Consider the following 14022-nt stretch of genomic DNA (forward strand, 5'->3'; position numbering starts at 1 on the left):
AATAGGAAGACAATATTTCCACACCATGACAGGCTTTCTGAGAAGTTGAAAATCTACTTAAAAAACCCATCTACATAGATGATCCAAATGCTGCATCTTTGCAATCATCTTGGCAAAATTTAAGGAAAAACTGTAAGGCAACAGGACTACCCAAGTAGGTTGGAATTCTAATATTTCCTTTTTTTCCCTTTGTGAAATACCTGTTTAAATTGATGCTCTGTAATGGACTTGTTTCACCAGTGGGAGGTGCTGTTAAACCGACACTAAAGAAGGTTTGCTGATCACAGTTCTCAGTATGGTGTAGTGAGATGGATCACTACACATAACAAGAGAAAATGAATTTTGCATTCATAAAAAAGCATGGCACCCCTCCTATAAGTCGTCTGGTTGAATGTATTACAGAGCATCGCGCCATTTTAATTTCAGAACATTGACTTCCCTCCATGTGGCTCTTTGTATCTGCAGGTTAATGAACTGTGAATTGCATTTTGCTGTGGCTGGGAGAAAAGCTTGATTCTCTATAAAATGTGTTTCCAGAACAGAGGTATAGATTTTTATCCTACCAACCATACATTATTCAGTTTACATTAAGGAATTTTGAGAGGATGTTCATCATATCAAATGCATTTTCACAACCAGCAGAGAAGCTTATGCATTTATTTTAAGTTAAACAAATTAATATCAGAATCCTGCAAGTTGAAACCCAAGCATGAAGCCACAGCTACACAGGAATGGCTTAAGAGCAACGTGATAAAGTGCAGGACTCGAGGTCCGGGATTGAAAATCCTCCATATAATTCTCAAATATATATTTTAGATTTCAGATACAAGATGATTCATGTTATTTAACACTCAGGTCTCTCTCTGTCTAATCTTCTGTCAACCCATGCTTCCCCCTCTTCACCCCACTCACACATAAGCACAATCACACCCAGGAAGCAGGAGAGCACACTGACCTGTCTATTTGATATCAGCACGTCCTTCTGCACTTAAGTGGTCCATAATGATACCGCCACCAAACAACAACCCCTGAGCTTTTTTTATTGAATGATACTCAGCTGTGTGGTGGCAAATGTGAGAGCTTTCATACGTAAAAGGAGGATGACGTCAGTCCAAGATACAACTGCGAATTACAGAAATCATTTAAAGTCTGTTTCGCTTTACATATAAAATGACTGTGATACATGAATGCTGAAACTAACCGGTTGAATGGAGAGATGAGAGCAGGCAGCAGGACAGCCAAACCCCTGGGAGGGCATGGATGATCGCTCTCCACCATGATGAGTTCCAACAACCCCTGTCTGTCTCCAAGCCACCCTCGCAGGTCCTTCTGTGGATTTAGTGTGGGAGAGGCTGGGATAACTAGGTCACTATAAGGCAGAATGTGTGAGACAGCCCATCATTGCAAATATGTGTGACACAAGTTAGGTTAGGAAGTGAACAGGAATTGTCGCTGTCACACAAAACATCATGGTTTTTAAATGAATTTTTTGAAGTTAGACATATTTAAGTTGGATTCCATTATTTCAGTGGTTTCATGTATGACAATGCACAGAACATTTTACTCAAATTGCTTAATGAAGAACAGCAGAAGCTGCAAAATGATTATCAGACTAATTGTCAACATCTGCCATCCCCATCTTGTGTTTGTGAAAAACAAAATTACTTCTGATATATCCAAAAACATCTGGATCATTAACTGTGGACAAACTGTGCCCGAACCTCCAACTGTAATTGATTACACAGAAATGTTGCAACTTCAGTCTCAGTTAGGTCTAAGAGTGTAAATCAACAATTTATTCCAACAATATTTGCTGTGTCTGTCAGACTGATTCCATAAATAAATTCAACAGGCTCTAATTGTATTTGTGCAGTGACATTTTTTTCTGCAATCTAACCAATTAAATTTTTAAATGGACCATTGAATGTGGTGTTTAAGTGCAGTTTAATTTGATTTACAGCATTTCATCCACATTAGTCACCCATAACACATTTGTGAAAGTGTCATGATCGATAAAAAAACAAACAAACAAACAAAAAAAAAAAACGTTTGAGAAAAAGGGGTTTTGGTTATTTCATATGAAACAACCATATTATTTGTTATTATTTCATATGAAATAACCAAAACTATTGTATGTAACTGTGTTTTAGTTTTTGCTTTTATCACTGGTCTGAAGTGGATTAAACTTAATTGGAAAAAATGTGATGTCACGCACGTCTAAGCACCAATCAGGATAGAGCGAGAATTTAATTGACGTTGCTAGCATTAGTATTGACAGCTGTTTACCTCCGAGTACAGAGGAAGCGTTGCGAATTCAGCATCAAACTTCATTCCTTTATTTATCAAGAGCTGTCTCCAGCGACGGAAAGCAACACCAATGTTAACTTCAACATGAGAAGACCAGTAAGTAGCGCTGCTCAGGCCGTATTCTAACCTCTTGTCTTGTAAACGCAGTTATGGCTAAAGCTCTTGGTAAGCAAACAGCTATGAATGCCAACTTTGGCTATGTAGCGATAGCAACATAACACAACAATAACTGATATTTTGGTCACTAGGGGGCAGCAGAAACCAGCGGTAAATGTAATACCTGTTTTCACCGTTAAAGTTTATACTGGAAAGTTAAGCGGTCTAAGTATTTTCACACTCCGCAGTTATGTTGCAACATTAGCATTAATTAACTGTGAGAGTGAATTAAAACAGTGCAGTTGTAGGTTAGCTCAAAAATGAGCTGAATAACGCTAAAACGGACCTATGACTTAACTGCAAAGCCAGGTGATCTCTGGGTTCATCACTTTGTAACCTTGTGCATGCAACTAGTGATGTGATGTATTGTTAATATAGAAGTTGTTGTGCCAGATGTGATGTTGTGCCAGTGTGACAGATAGAGAGAAGTTTTATTGGTGATTCTCCCTACAGGATGCCACAATTGGCACACTGACAGTGACATATTGTAGTCTACATCACAAAATGTGGTCCACTCCAGCAGTGACTGTCAAGAAGACTCGTGAGGCTTTTAAAAAGGGCAGAGTCATTGGCACACAGGAGGAGCTGATTGCAGATAAGAGAGAAGCTTTGTGGACATTATAATTCACCAGATCACGACGCTTCCAGGCAGTGGCACATCACGTGCAACAGCAGCACTAGTCGTGACTTGTGACCACAGTTTGGAAAGAATACATCTGAGTTTGTCCTGATTTTCTACCTTGTAAAGGGGGTGACAGCACCTTGGAAATTTTCCAGTGAAGGATAACAATGAACAAAGAAGAGTACTGACTGTAATGGGAAATAGCAGTGGCTGCTGGAGGGGGAAAGAGACCAAAAGCACAAGGGGTGGGGGGTGGGGCGCTACTTTTACTATATTCATGGTATATAGTAGGGGAGCCCACTTGTGGGCTCTGGCAACTTCATGGACAGAATTAGGTTCAGTTTAAGGACAGGATAAAATGCCTACTATCAATGATGGGACCCCACAAAGATAGGTATACAAGGATGTATGTGTGCGTATGTGAGAAGCTGTCAGCAGAGAGCAGATGGCTCTCTGAGAATAATTATTGGTAGTCTAGATAATTGTGGGTATTTGATCGCCTAATAATAACCAAATCTTCCTCAGTCCCTTCGCCTGTCTGTTTTTCCCTTCCTTTTAAGATCTCTTCAGAGTAAAAAAGTAAGAATGAGTATGATTTGGCTCATTAAAATTTAAATAAGAGACATCACCATCAGGGTAACAGAAAAGTGATTTTGTGCCAGTGTGCTCCTCTCATTGTGCCACCCTAACAGAGTCTACTTTCATTCGTAATGCCATCAAATTGAAGATGTCTGTGTGTGAAATTGATCTGATTAGAGTTTTATACGCTCATTAAAAGTGGAACTCGCTCTTTATATTTTGTTACTGGTACAGCTGGCAGAGCTGACACTCTACAGGAAGATGTTTTTCTGAATCTGCACCTTATCACCATGTTTCTCTGTTTAATGTCAGTCACCATGGACAAACTGTCTGCTGTGATGTGTCGTCTCTTCACAGTCAGATAGGACTGGATTTAGTTGAGGCTCCTGCCTTACAGTAGATATTATAACTTTTGCTGGCCTTGAAGCAGATCAGATCAGTGTCAGGATCATGTGAAAGAGAATACTCTTTGGCAATGTTTAGGACTGAAGCCTGGAGCACATGATCTTTTTGGTCAGGAAATAGTGAAATAGCCCCATTATGATCTCTCAGAGCCCAAGGCAATGTCCTAAAATGTCTTGTTTTGTCTAGCCAGCAGTCTAAATCTAAATGACATGGCAGATAAAAACATCAAATCCTCACATTTGAGAATTTTAAAACATTCTAATGACTGATGGCATTTGATTTGCATTCAACTCTGCATGCAATGTGGATTTTCTGTGCACCTGCACCTTTACATTTCTAGATGCATGATTTCAACTGTATGTTTGTCCCTTCAGGGAAACTTTACAGGACACTGAGTCCCCACACCACGACGAGCATCTCTCTCCCTCTCTGTGATGGTTGTCAACAGCTTTTGCAGCAGCTCAGGGATGCACAGCAGTGGAACAAATACGGTACGTTTTGGACCGAGGGATGTTTTCCAGGTACTTATCTATCTCGCAGCAGTATATCATTTGTCCCAAAGCCGACTTATTGATCACCGCCTTGTCTTCCAGTAAGGCCTCAGTAGAGTGAGTCTGGTCTACTGTGTGTATGTCAGCTGCTGCCTCCGTAGCTGTAAGCTGTCATATCTGCTTAAGGACAGGCAGCAGAGGAAGGCTATTTATGTAGCCTGCTTTCAGATTTTTCATGTGTTCAAGGAATTTTCAGCCTTATATCCTTCGGGTTTACAGATTAAAGGCTAAACTATTTCCCTTGGCTCTGACAAATGACAGATGTAAATTTGTATTCATTTTCCTGCTGTTTACTCAGGGTATGATGTTTTGATGCAACAGTACAAAAGAGGAACAAAGCGTACACCCTTTGCATAGTATTAGCATAACCCTTCCACTCCTGTGAGTTTGACAAGCCTTGGGGCCAGACAGCCTCGTACAGTAACACTCTGCTTGCTTGCTTTTCTGAATCCCAGTCTGCCTGCCTGTTTGCCTGGCTGTTCCCTGGGGGGCTGCCTGCTCTGCTGCTTGTATCCCTGTCTGCCTGTCTTGCTTTGTGCTTGCTTGTCTTTCTGTCATAAAATTTAATTTACCATTTAGGTTTATAGTTAAGTTACACCTTTGAGGAATAGTTTGACATTTTAAGAAATGCGCTTATTAAATTTTTCGCCTAGCATTATATGAGAGAATTTATATCCAAAGCCAAAAGATGGTTAGCTTAGCTTAGCTTAGCTTAGTGTAAAGACTGAAACCAGGGGAAAACAGCAAGACTGGTTCTGCCCACAGAACCAGTAATTCTTGTATTATAAAAATTGATTAATAAAAATGACAAGTTGCTACTTTTCATGAGGTTATGTGCAGGACTATTTCTTTGTTGCCTGGCAACCTCCCAACCTCCAGGAAGTTGATGGTAACATCTGGTAAAACTAAAAAACAAGATTTATTAGTAACCTGTGGAAGCGTTAGTAGGTGGTGCTTTTTTAAAAAGTTGGACATTTGGACAGAGCCAGGTTTGCTGCTTCCACATTTATGCTAAGCTAAACTAACTGTCTCCTAGCTTCAGCCTCATAAAGGCCAAATTTGTGGGTGGTGTCACTCTTCTCATCTAATTCTCAGCAAGGAAGCAAATTTCACCAAATTCCCTAAATGTTGAACTATTCCTTTAACTGCTGACCAATCATTGTCTGTTTTACCTTGAGCCAACACTCAGCCTTGAATAATAAATAAATAAATCTGTGACTCAAAATAAGCTTAGAAAGATGATTCCTGCAATATTTAAAAAACAGAAAAACAAAAAACAACTGCTACTTCTGTCTTGTACCAGAGATGGATGTGAAATGCTGAAAAGGAAGTCTGATTCTGATATAATCACTATTATCCACTGTGTGAAAAAGGGCTTGCTGTTACAGCTGTTCATGCTCCCAGTCAATATTTGGATGAGGGAAGAGGTACATTACCTTCAGCGTGTATTTATATGTGTTAGTCTCCTCACTGAAATGGGAACATTACCTCAAAATGTGTTCTCAGAAATTCTCAAAAGTATCAACAGCACAGTTACATTTGCTGGATGCCATTTCCCATTATCTCATCTCTCTGAGTGGTTTTATGGACTCTCTGAGCTTTGTTCATCCTTGTTATTGTAGTTGCTGTTTGCCATAATTTTTAGTTTAACAGTCTGAACATGGACAGAGTGTTGGAAAACGTACAGTCACAAGAATCAGCATCACACATATGTGAGTAATGTGGTGTTTTCTGCCATTTGTCTGGATGAGAGCCCCAAGCTGAACTTGTTCCAGACTTGTAAGAAAGGATGGGAGGCGGAATTGGCAACAGTTGTCCAGAAGGGCCTCTCATAAGGTACGCACTTGATTTGATTTGATTATTCCTGATGTTTGCCATACATAGTGTTGTTACATATAGGTGCTGCTTTGCATTCTGATGTCACCCATCAAGCTGTTTATGGTGCTGCAATGTGATTGTACTATAACCATATAAGTCTTTACTACATGAGGAGATCCACATGTGCACAGAGTGAATTGAAGTTACATTGACCATCAGTCCTATCTATTTTAAAGGATGTTCCAGACTTGTTAGAGACTTGTGTGAGAGAGAATCAAAAAAAAACTAACAAGACTAAACAAAACAAAAAAGCAATTGTAAACAGCAATGCAGCAGATGCTGTGATAATACAACTTTTATTCCCTTGTGTGGGTCAAGTTTTTCCTACATTGCAACAATGCATAATACCAGGTGAAAGCCCATGTCTGTCAGTCCTTATGTCTCCAGTTTGCTCACTATGACATCACCAGGGTCGTTTTAAGGATAACAAGTTATTATACAACTGTACAAAGGTTTTTACACAGGGTCCATGTATCGCTACCCACAGTGTTGTTTTCAAGAGCTTTCAACCACATCACTTCGCTTATTTGCTTTCTGGCAGAGAGTTTGATGAGAAGATTGCTTTGAAGATTGCAGCTGACTGGCATAGCTTTATATTGAATGGACATATATGGAAATGTAGTGCTTTGCTAATTCAGAAAACTCCAGTGTAATTAGGAAAACAGTTCAGCAGTATCTGGATGTAATGTAATAAAGAGACAGGGTTGGCCAGTGGTATCAATCTTTCCTGTCAGAAAAGGTAGATAAGTATATTACACAAACTATTCCTTCAAGATTTTATACATTTAATTTTCATAGTCCAAGGTCAAGAATGAACCAATTCTCAGTAGTACAACTGTTTCTCAGACTGAGTAGTTGTCCTCACGAAAAGTAAACTGATGCTCTTGTGTAAAATTGGTCGAGTGCCATGTTATCGTGTATCTGAGTACTACTGCACCCTGGCTATGCCACTCTTTACACATTGCACTGATTCTGCATCATCATGGCATCATCATCGTCGAAATAAAACATGCACACAAAGCTTTGCGCATGATTGTTTTTTATCTCAGATTCTTATCCAAATGTTGTAGATAACCAGGCAGCAGCTCAAAGTCCTGCCTGACTACATTCACCTCTTGACTGAGGTGATAATCTCTCTTGACCAAACACCACAGTCGTAGTCCCTCCAGGGCAAAAAGAAAGGTGTCTGAGTATGTGTGCATGTGTGCGTCAGTGTGTGTCACTGATAGTTACGGAGCCTAAATAAATATGACAGTCAGATATTCGTTGGCTCCGCAACACAAGCCATATCTGCCTTGTCAGTGTGTTGTTTGTCACATACAAAGAACATTTGCAATTCATGTCTCTCTCAGGGTATGCTGTATTCCCCGTAGTCGCTGAAGCAAGAGAGTCACATCATCCCTGGGAATTGCAAGTGTATGTGTCAGTACGCTACTTTGTAAAACAGACTCAGACGCAGTCTTTATTTCTCGATATGTCACAGTCCTTATTTTAGATTTATTTTCTCGTGAACAGATCCTAAAAAGCTGGACAAGGAAAAAAATGTTCCGTTCATCTCTGCTTTTTTGGCATTTCCAAAAGGAATCCCCGACTGTCTCTTATGTAATGTGGACTCCTGGCCGTAGCTTCATATTTAATGAAGAGATATGAGAGTGATATCAGTCTTCTCATCTATATCTTGGCAAGAAAGGTTATGACTTTATACTACTTCCATACTTCCCCAAAATGTTGAACTATATCTTTAATAATACTCATCAGGCTGTAGTAAAGCAGGGTCAGCCTGAACATATCAACACCACTGCCAGCACAAGTGGGTGATGAAGTAATGAGTAGAGAGAGAGAGAGAAAGAGAGAGAAACTGCACAACAATTTCCAGACTTTCATCTTCCTTCTCTGTTTGCTTATACATTACTCTTTCCTAATGGAAATATTTCCACAACTGCCCTCATACTGTAACTACGACAACAGTTCTTCCTACTCCGTCACACTCTTCTCCCTTGCACTCCCTTTAATAAATCCCTCTCCTTTCTTCTCCTCTTCTGTACAGTTTGCCCACAATTATGGGAACTTTCAGCAGGAGAGGGAGGGGGGTGGTAGGCCGGAGCATGAGAGGCATGCGATTGGCCAAGAGGCAGGAACCACTCTGACATGATTGGCTGTGAGCCTGGGAGCTGTGAGCAGAGTTCCCTCCTTATTCCAGAGAGCATCAGTAAGCAACGGAGTGGGACTTGCTGTGTTAGAGATGCACACCAGATACTTTTGTTTGTTTTGGTTTCTCTGATTGGGACTCACAGAGCAGACAGAACATACTGTACTGTGGCCAGGAGTGGATAAATAATCTCTTTCTGGAACTTTCTCAAAAGGATATAAAGTAAGTTTTTATATTACTATTTTCTCTCTGTTACTCTACATTGAGTTCCAGTAGTACAGTAGCTCAGAATCAGATACAGTGTGTCAACACATAGACAACTTCTCTCCACAGTTTTAATCAGAAATTAGAAGTTGTGTGCATGCATGTGCAATTTTGTATATACAGTATGCGCATGAGAGTTTGTGTTTATGTGCACATGCATGAGCATGCATACACTTAGATGTATACATACACTGGATTACTGAGTGTATGTACTTCCTGTGTCTTTGAAGGATGCATAGACAGCAGCCTTGTGCTTTAGGGGAGGGAAAGGTGCAGTGCGACTTCACAGTGACCAACCTCATCAGCAAACTTGTCACTGCAATGCTTTGCATTGACAGAGGAGCTCAAGGACTCCCCTCCCAAAATCTCCTGGTGTGACTTTCAGGCTGCAGGGTGGTGGTGGCAGTGGTGGTAGTCTGCTATAAATAGGCCTGCTCCAAATTATGCTGCAGTCACACATAAATTCAGAGGGAACAAGAAATGACACAGTCATTTTTTGTATTAGAGTCGGAGCACTTTTTGACTCCAGCATAAATAGAGATAGAGAATATATCCTTACACCTTTTTTTTTAATTCCATATTATAACAGCAACAGCCTCAACAAGGGGAGGAAAGTGAGTGAAAGGGAAACAGATATAAACAGAGAATGACAACAGAGGTAGACAGAAGGTGCAGGATGTCTTTGTCAGTGTGTGTATTTTTGTCAGGATGTACTGTATGTGTGAATGTGACCGCGTGAAAAGGGTTTGCATGTGTAAGAGTTTTCCTTGTTAAACTCCCACACGTGGCAGCATAATGTTCGGCAGCTCTCCTCATTTCCCTTTAAGACGGTTATCACCTCTTCCTGGTCAGCCAAAGAACAACTCCTCTGATTTCCATACATGTACTTAACAATTACTAGTCAAAGCAGCTTTTTACAGCATGAAGTGAACGAAATGTTGCAGGTTATACTAGGAAAAGAGCTTTGTCTTGTTATGATGTGTTCTCACTTTTATGAATACAGGAAGAGCAGGTTTAAAAAGTTACATCATATCATTACACACAAATTAGACCCAGGAGGATTTAATTTTGAGCCAGCTGTTTGGCTAGCAAACATATGGACCTGTTTATGTTTCATATGCTGGCCCCCCTCATAGGTGGAGACCATGACTCAAATGACATTGTTATGAGGTTTGTTTCACAAAAAGCAGCTTCTTCAATCTACATTTCCATTTTTTTTTTTTTGGCTTTACTAAGTTTGAAGGCAACTAACTAATGGTAAAAAGTTCAAAGTTGTGCATATGACATCACCAAAAAAGAATCCAACCCAGCTGCTTTCTTCTGTCCTTTGTTGCTCCAATGTAGGGGAAATAGCCTGCAATTTCTAATATCTACCTGTCTGTCAGCCTACTTCTCTCCGAGCTCCTTTATTGTAGTGTAGAACACAGGGAGCCTTGTGTTGTACCTGACCTCTACTATGCAAATACAAACTGTCAAACTGCCAGCCAGCACTGCACTCCACCTCCACATGGATGAATCTGTGAGATGAGAGCGGCACACTAAGCTCATTGTTTCACCTGTGCATCACCTGAGTGCTGAGATAGAGGCTATAATCACAAGCTCAGACTTTGACTTGTGAGACAGGGGTGCTTGTGCTCTCTTCCACAGTTCCTAGTCCTGTGATGAAGCATCTACTCTGCAGAGGACAGACCAAGTTAGAGCAGGCTGAATAAGGGATGGTGGTGCTGACTCAACAGTGACTGCTTTAAAACTTAAAAAGAAACCTGTGCTTGTGCTCTTGTTGTTATTTTGCACTAGGTCTCTTTTCTGAATGAGTTTTGCTGCTTGCCAGTGTGAGTGAATGGGAGTGCAGAGTAACGATCTTGGCTCAATGTACTCTGTGTGTGTGCTGTACGGGGACAAAAAGCATCTGCACTGCTGCTGATGTCTTAGTATCAGTTCTCTGAAGAGGGATCTCTGCAGCTGTATGTGTGTACTGTACGTGCACAAATCCTCCTTTGGTTTCAGAGATGTGTAAGACCTATACTTAAAGTGACAACGTCAACTCAAATGTTTATCAGACTTTGTTGTATTCAGATGGCTGGGTTAGCAGGAGTAGCTATGAGTGATAGTGAGTAATGTGTGTGAGTGAATGATGCTGTTATGAGTATCCAGAAGTCAGGGTCAAGGGTCAAGCAATAGCAGAAGACTGCAGTGTTTGGTGCCAACAAAGTCAAATGTCACAGGTTTCCCTCAGCCATTCTTGGCATTTTATGAGTGGGAGTTAATGGAAAATTATATAATTTGCTTCCCAAAGCATATTCATTACTGTAATAAAGGCAGTGTTTATTTTCCTCAGTTTTTCTGGCAAGGGAGAGTATGCTAAAGTCCTCTGAAGCTCTTGTGCAGAGGCTCTGCAATATGCATACATACACACAAACACACAAACACACTTAAGCAAGCAATGCCAAAGGCATTTAAGTATCTTTTTATTGGAAACTCTGTTCCCATAACAATGAGCAGGAAAGTCTCTGTGTACTCAGGGCTTTTAGAGGTCATTCTGGGGATTTGCTGGTCTATCCAACCTCAGTAACATTTACTGGGCTGGTTGATTGGTTGTAAAAGTCAAGTCTTGTTCTCTCATCTTATCCTTTCAAAGAGATCCTCAAAAGGTATTTTTCACCAATTAGTTTTAGATGTGTTTTTAACTTTCAAGTGACAGGAAACAGGTTTTTGGAATCAGGAATGGTTTGTTGCTTAGGTAAAAGATGTTCCCTGCTCCAGATGTTTGACAATATTGTCATGAACCCAGTGATGGATGTGCTGTTTGATATTAAATGTGAGGGCAAGTGTGACTTTTGATCCTTTAATGGAGTCTGTTTCCTTTGCAAACCCTTAAAAGGCAGTATCTTAGCCTTAAGCCAATTCCATGTCACATAATGAGTTACACAGACATGTCCAAAACAGCATAGAGGAAAAGATTCAAGAAGACAGATTTGTCTCCCTCTGTGTCCCTCTCTCGCTGCAGTACAGCCCTATAAACACTGACCTTCAGCACAGCTGGATGGTATAAGGGGAACCACAACACAACGTCTTACTATTAAGCCATGCTGTTATGATCAGCAGTGGGGCAGATTTAGCTTTTAATTGATGTCATGTTCACCAACATAAGCAGGGACTGACGAAACTGATGACGATACTTGAGAGGATCTCTGCCTCTGCAGCAGCATCTGTGTGTGTGATGACTTTGTTACGTTAGGCAGGAAGAATGACCTCCAAGGGACGTGAGACAGGAGAAGAAGGAGAGAGAAACAGCTGGGGCCTGGAATTCACTTGTACTTCCCTTTCCCCTTGTTACACTGGAAGTCCTGTCATTGTGTTTGTTAGCTTTTTTTAAATAAAGAGTAAAAGCTTATGCTGCTTTTATAGACGCTCAGCTAGTGAGTTGGGATCTGCCCTGGTCTGAATTGTGGAGGAGATGGGTGGGGGGGCTTAATAATGTCTCGAGAGAATGATGGTATGCATTGGTCATCTTTTGGTCATCTCTCGCACGACACATCCGGGTGCTTTGTTTAACAAATATAAAATACTTTGTTTTCCTCCGCTGTAGAAAATTTTCCATAAACAACTGTTGGCATTTTCTATGTTTAGACAGGCTCACAGCTCACACAACAATGTTGAACTTAAAAACAGAAGATGTAGACAAAAGACCAGAGATGCTTTGTGCTTCTGCAGATTGGGGCAATATTTTCCTTGAAACCCAACTCCTTTTTTTTTTTTTCTTAACTTATGGTCTCACAGTCACACACACACACACACACACACACACACAGACAGTTTGGCCATCCACAGTGCTCCCTGTGACTATCAGAACAGGACAGTATAACAGTTTGGGAGTTGTTTAGCAGAACAGTAAAATAAGTGCATTCAGCATGTAATGACTGCTCCAGTCCCACCACAGTGTCTCCAACAGCGAGTCAAACAACTGGATAGAGTTGCACTGTAACATATCAACTTGTCTCTCACTTAGAACTGATTACATTGCTTGGAGTGAGCACACACCGCATAGTAATTGGAGTTAAGTGCCTTTGACAGCTAGTGTTTGTGCAAGGAAGGGACAAATAAACATCAGGGGTGGCACATGGATTATTTGACTTAAGTTTCCTGTGACAGCGCCAAAAAAGACTCATTTTAGCTTACCCTTTGATATTTGCATTGAGTGAATGTATGCTTTATTGTCAGTAAGGATGACTTGCCAGTTGGCTAGGCCTTTATTTAAAACAAGGGCATTTGGTTAGGTGTCCTATATTATTTATCAGGTTATGGCCCTGATAAGGACACTGTAGATGGAGTGAAGCCAGCTCGCTACCATTAGATCAGGCAGACTTTGCTTGTCCTGCTACACTCGTGTTAAGCGCCCTACCCTCTTAAACACATATCCAAAACTAACTGTGTTCTGCCCACTCTGTTACTTTGCCAAACATCACATCAGTCCAATCATGTCAGAGGACAGTTTTTGGAAGAAAAATTGTGTTCTCACTGGGCTTTCCACTGTTACTGCCTTGAATTCTGTGTCTCTTGAAATAAGGGTGGGGTATGCTTGAAAAGAACTAGCTCATATAACATGTTATCTGCCCATGTCAATAGGCAAAAGTGATTTCAGCCATTACGAGCGAAAAACCTGCTGTTTTTGAAATAATTGTTTAAATATGGAGATAAATTTCAGATTGTGTCGCCCTTTTTCAATTTCAGTGTTGTGCTTGGTTGTTCACAAGAAAAGTGACAAAGATAATTGAGTAAAGAATTATAAAAGAAAGCTTGAGAGAGAAGTTCAACCCCTGCTTACTTTCTCACCACCACATACCCGGCCAGGAGCTGCATGTGTGTATCAGGTTTTCTGTTTTGGAAAGAAGTCTTAAAACACAGCCTTCACAATTCTGACATTTCAAAGGTGTAGGTGGAGGTCATCTTAGGTGCTGTTCAGACAAGCATTTCTGTTGGAGTATACTAGAACTTGGGCTTAGGGCATGGTTAGCCACCATAGAACATTACAGGATGGGGCTGGGACTAAGGTTAAGAAAAAAACAAGTAATTTGGATTTCAACTCAACAAGGTGCACAGTGAGTCCACAT

General features: G+C 40.6%; 1 protein-coding gene across 1 annotated transcript in view; it reads left to right on the forward strand.

Annotated features, from left to right (window-relative positions):
• Window positions 1-8721: 8721 nt before the first annotated feature.
• pde4d (phosphodiesterase 4D, cAMP-specific) overlaps window positions 8722-14022 on the forward strand; it is a 164232-nt gene continuing 158931 nt past the window's right edge. Inside the window, 1 exon segment of the mRNA XM_018668561.2 lies at window positions 8722-8869. The gene's annotated coding sequence lies outside the window, so the exon portion shown is untranslated.

Source organism: Lates calcarifer, linkage group LG13 (assembly GCF_001640805.2).
Source record: "Lates calcarifer isolate ASB-BC8 linkage group LG13, TLL_Latcal_v3, whole genome shotgun sequence".
Lineage (NCBI taxonomy): Eukaryota > Metazoa > Chordata > Actinopteri > Centropomidae > Lates > Lates calcarifer.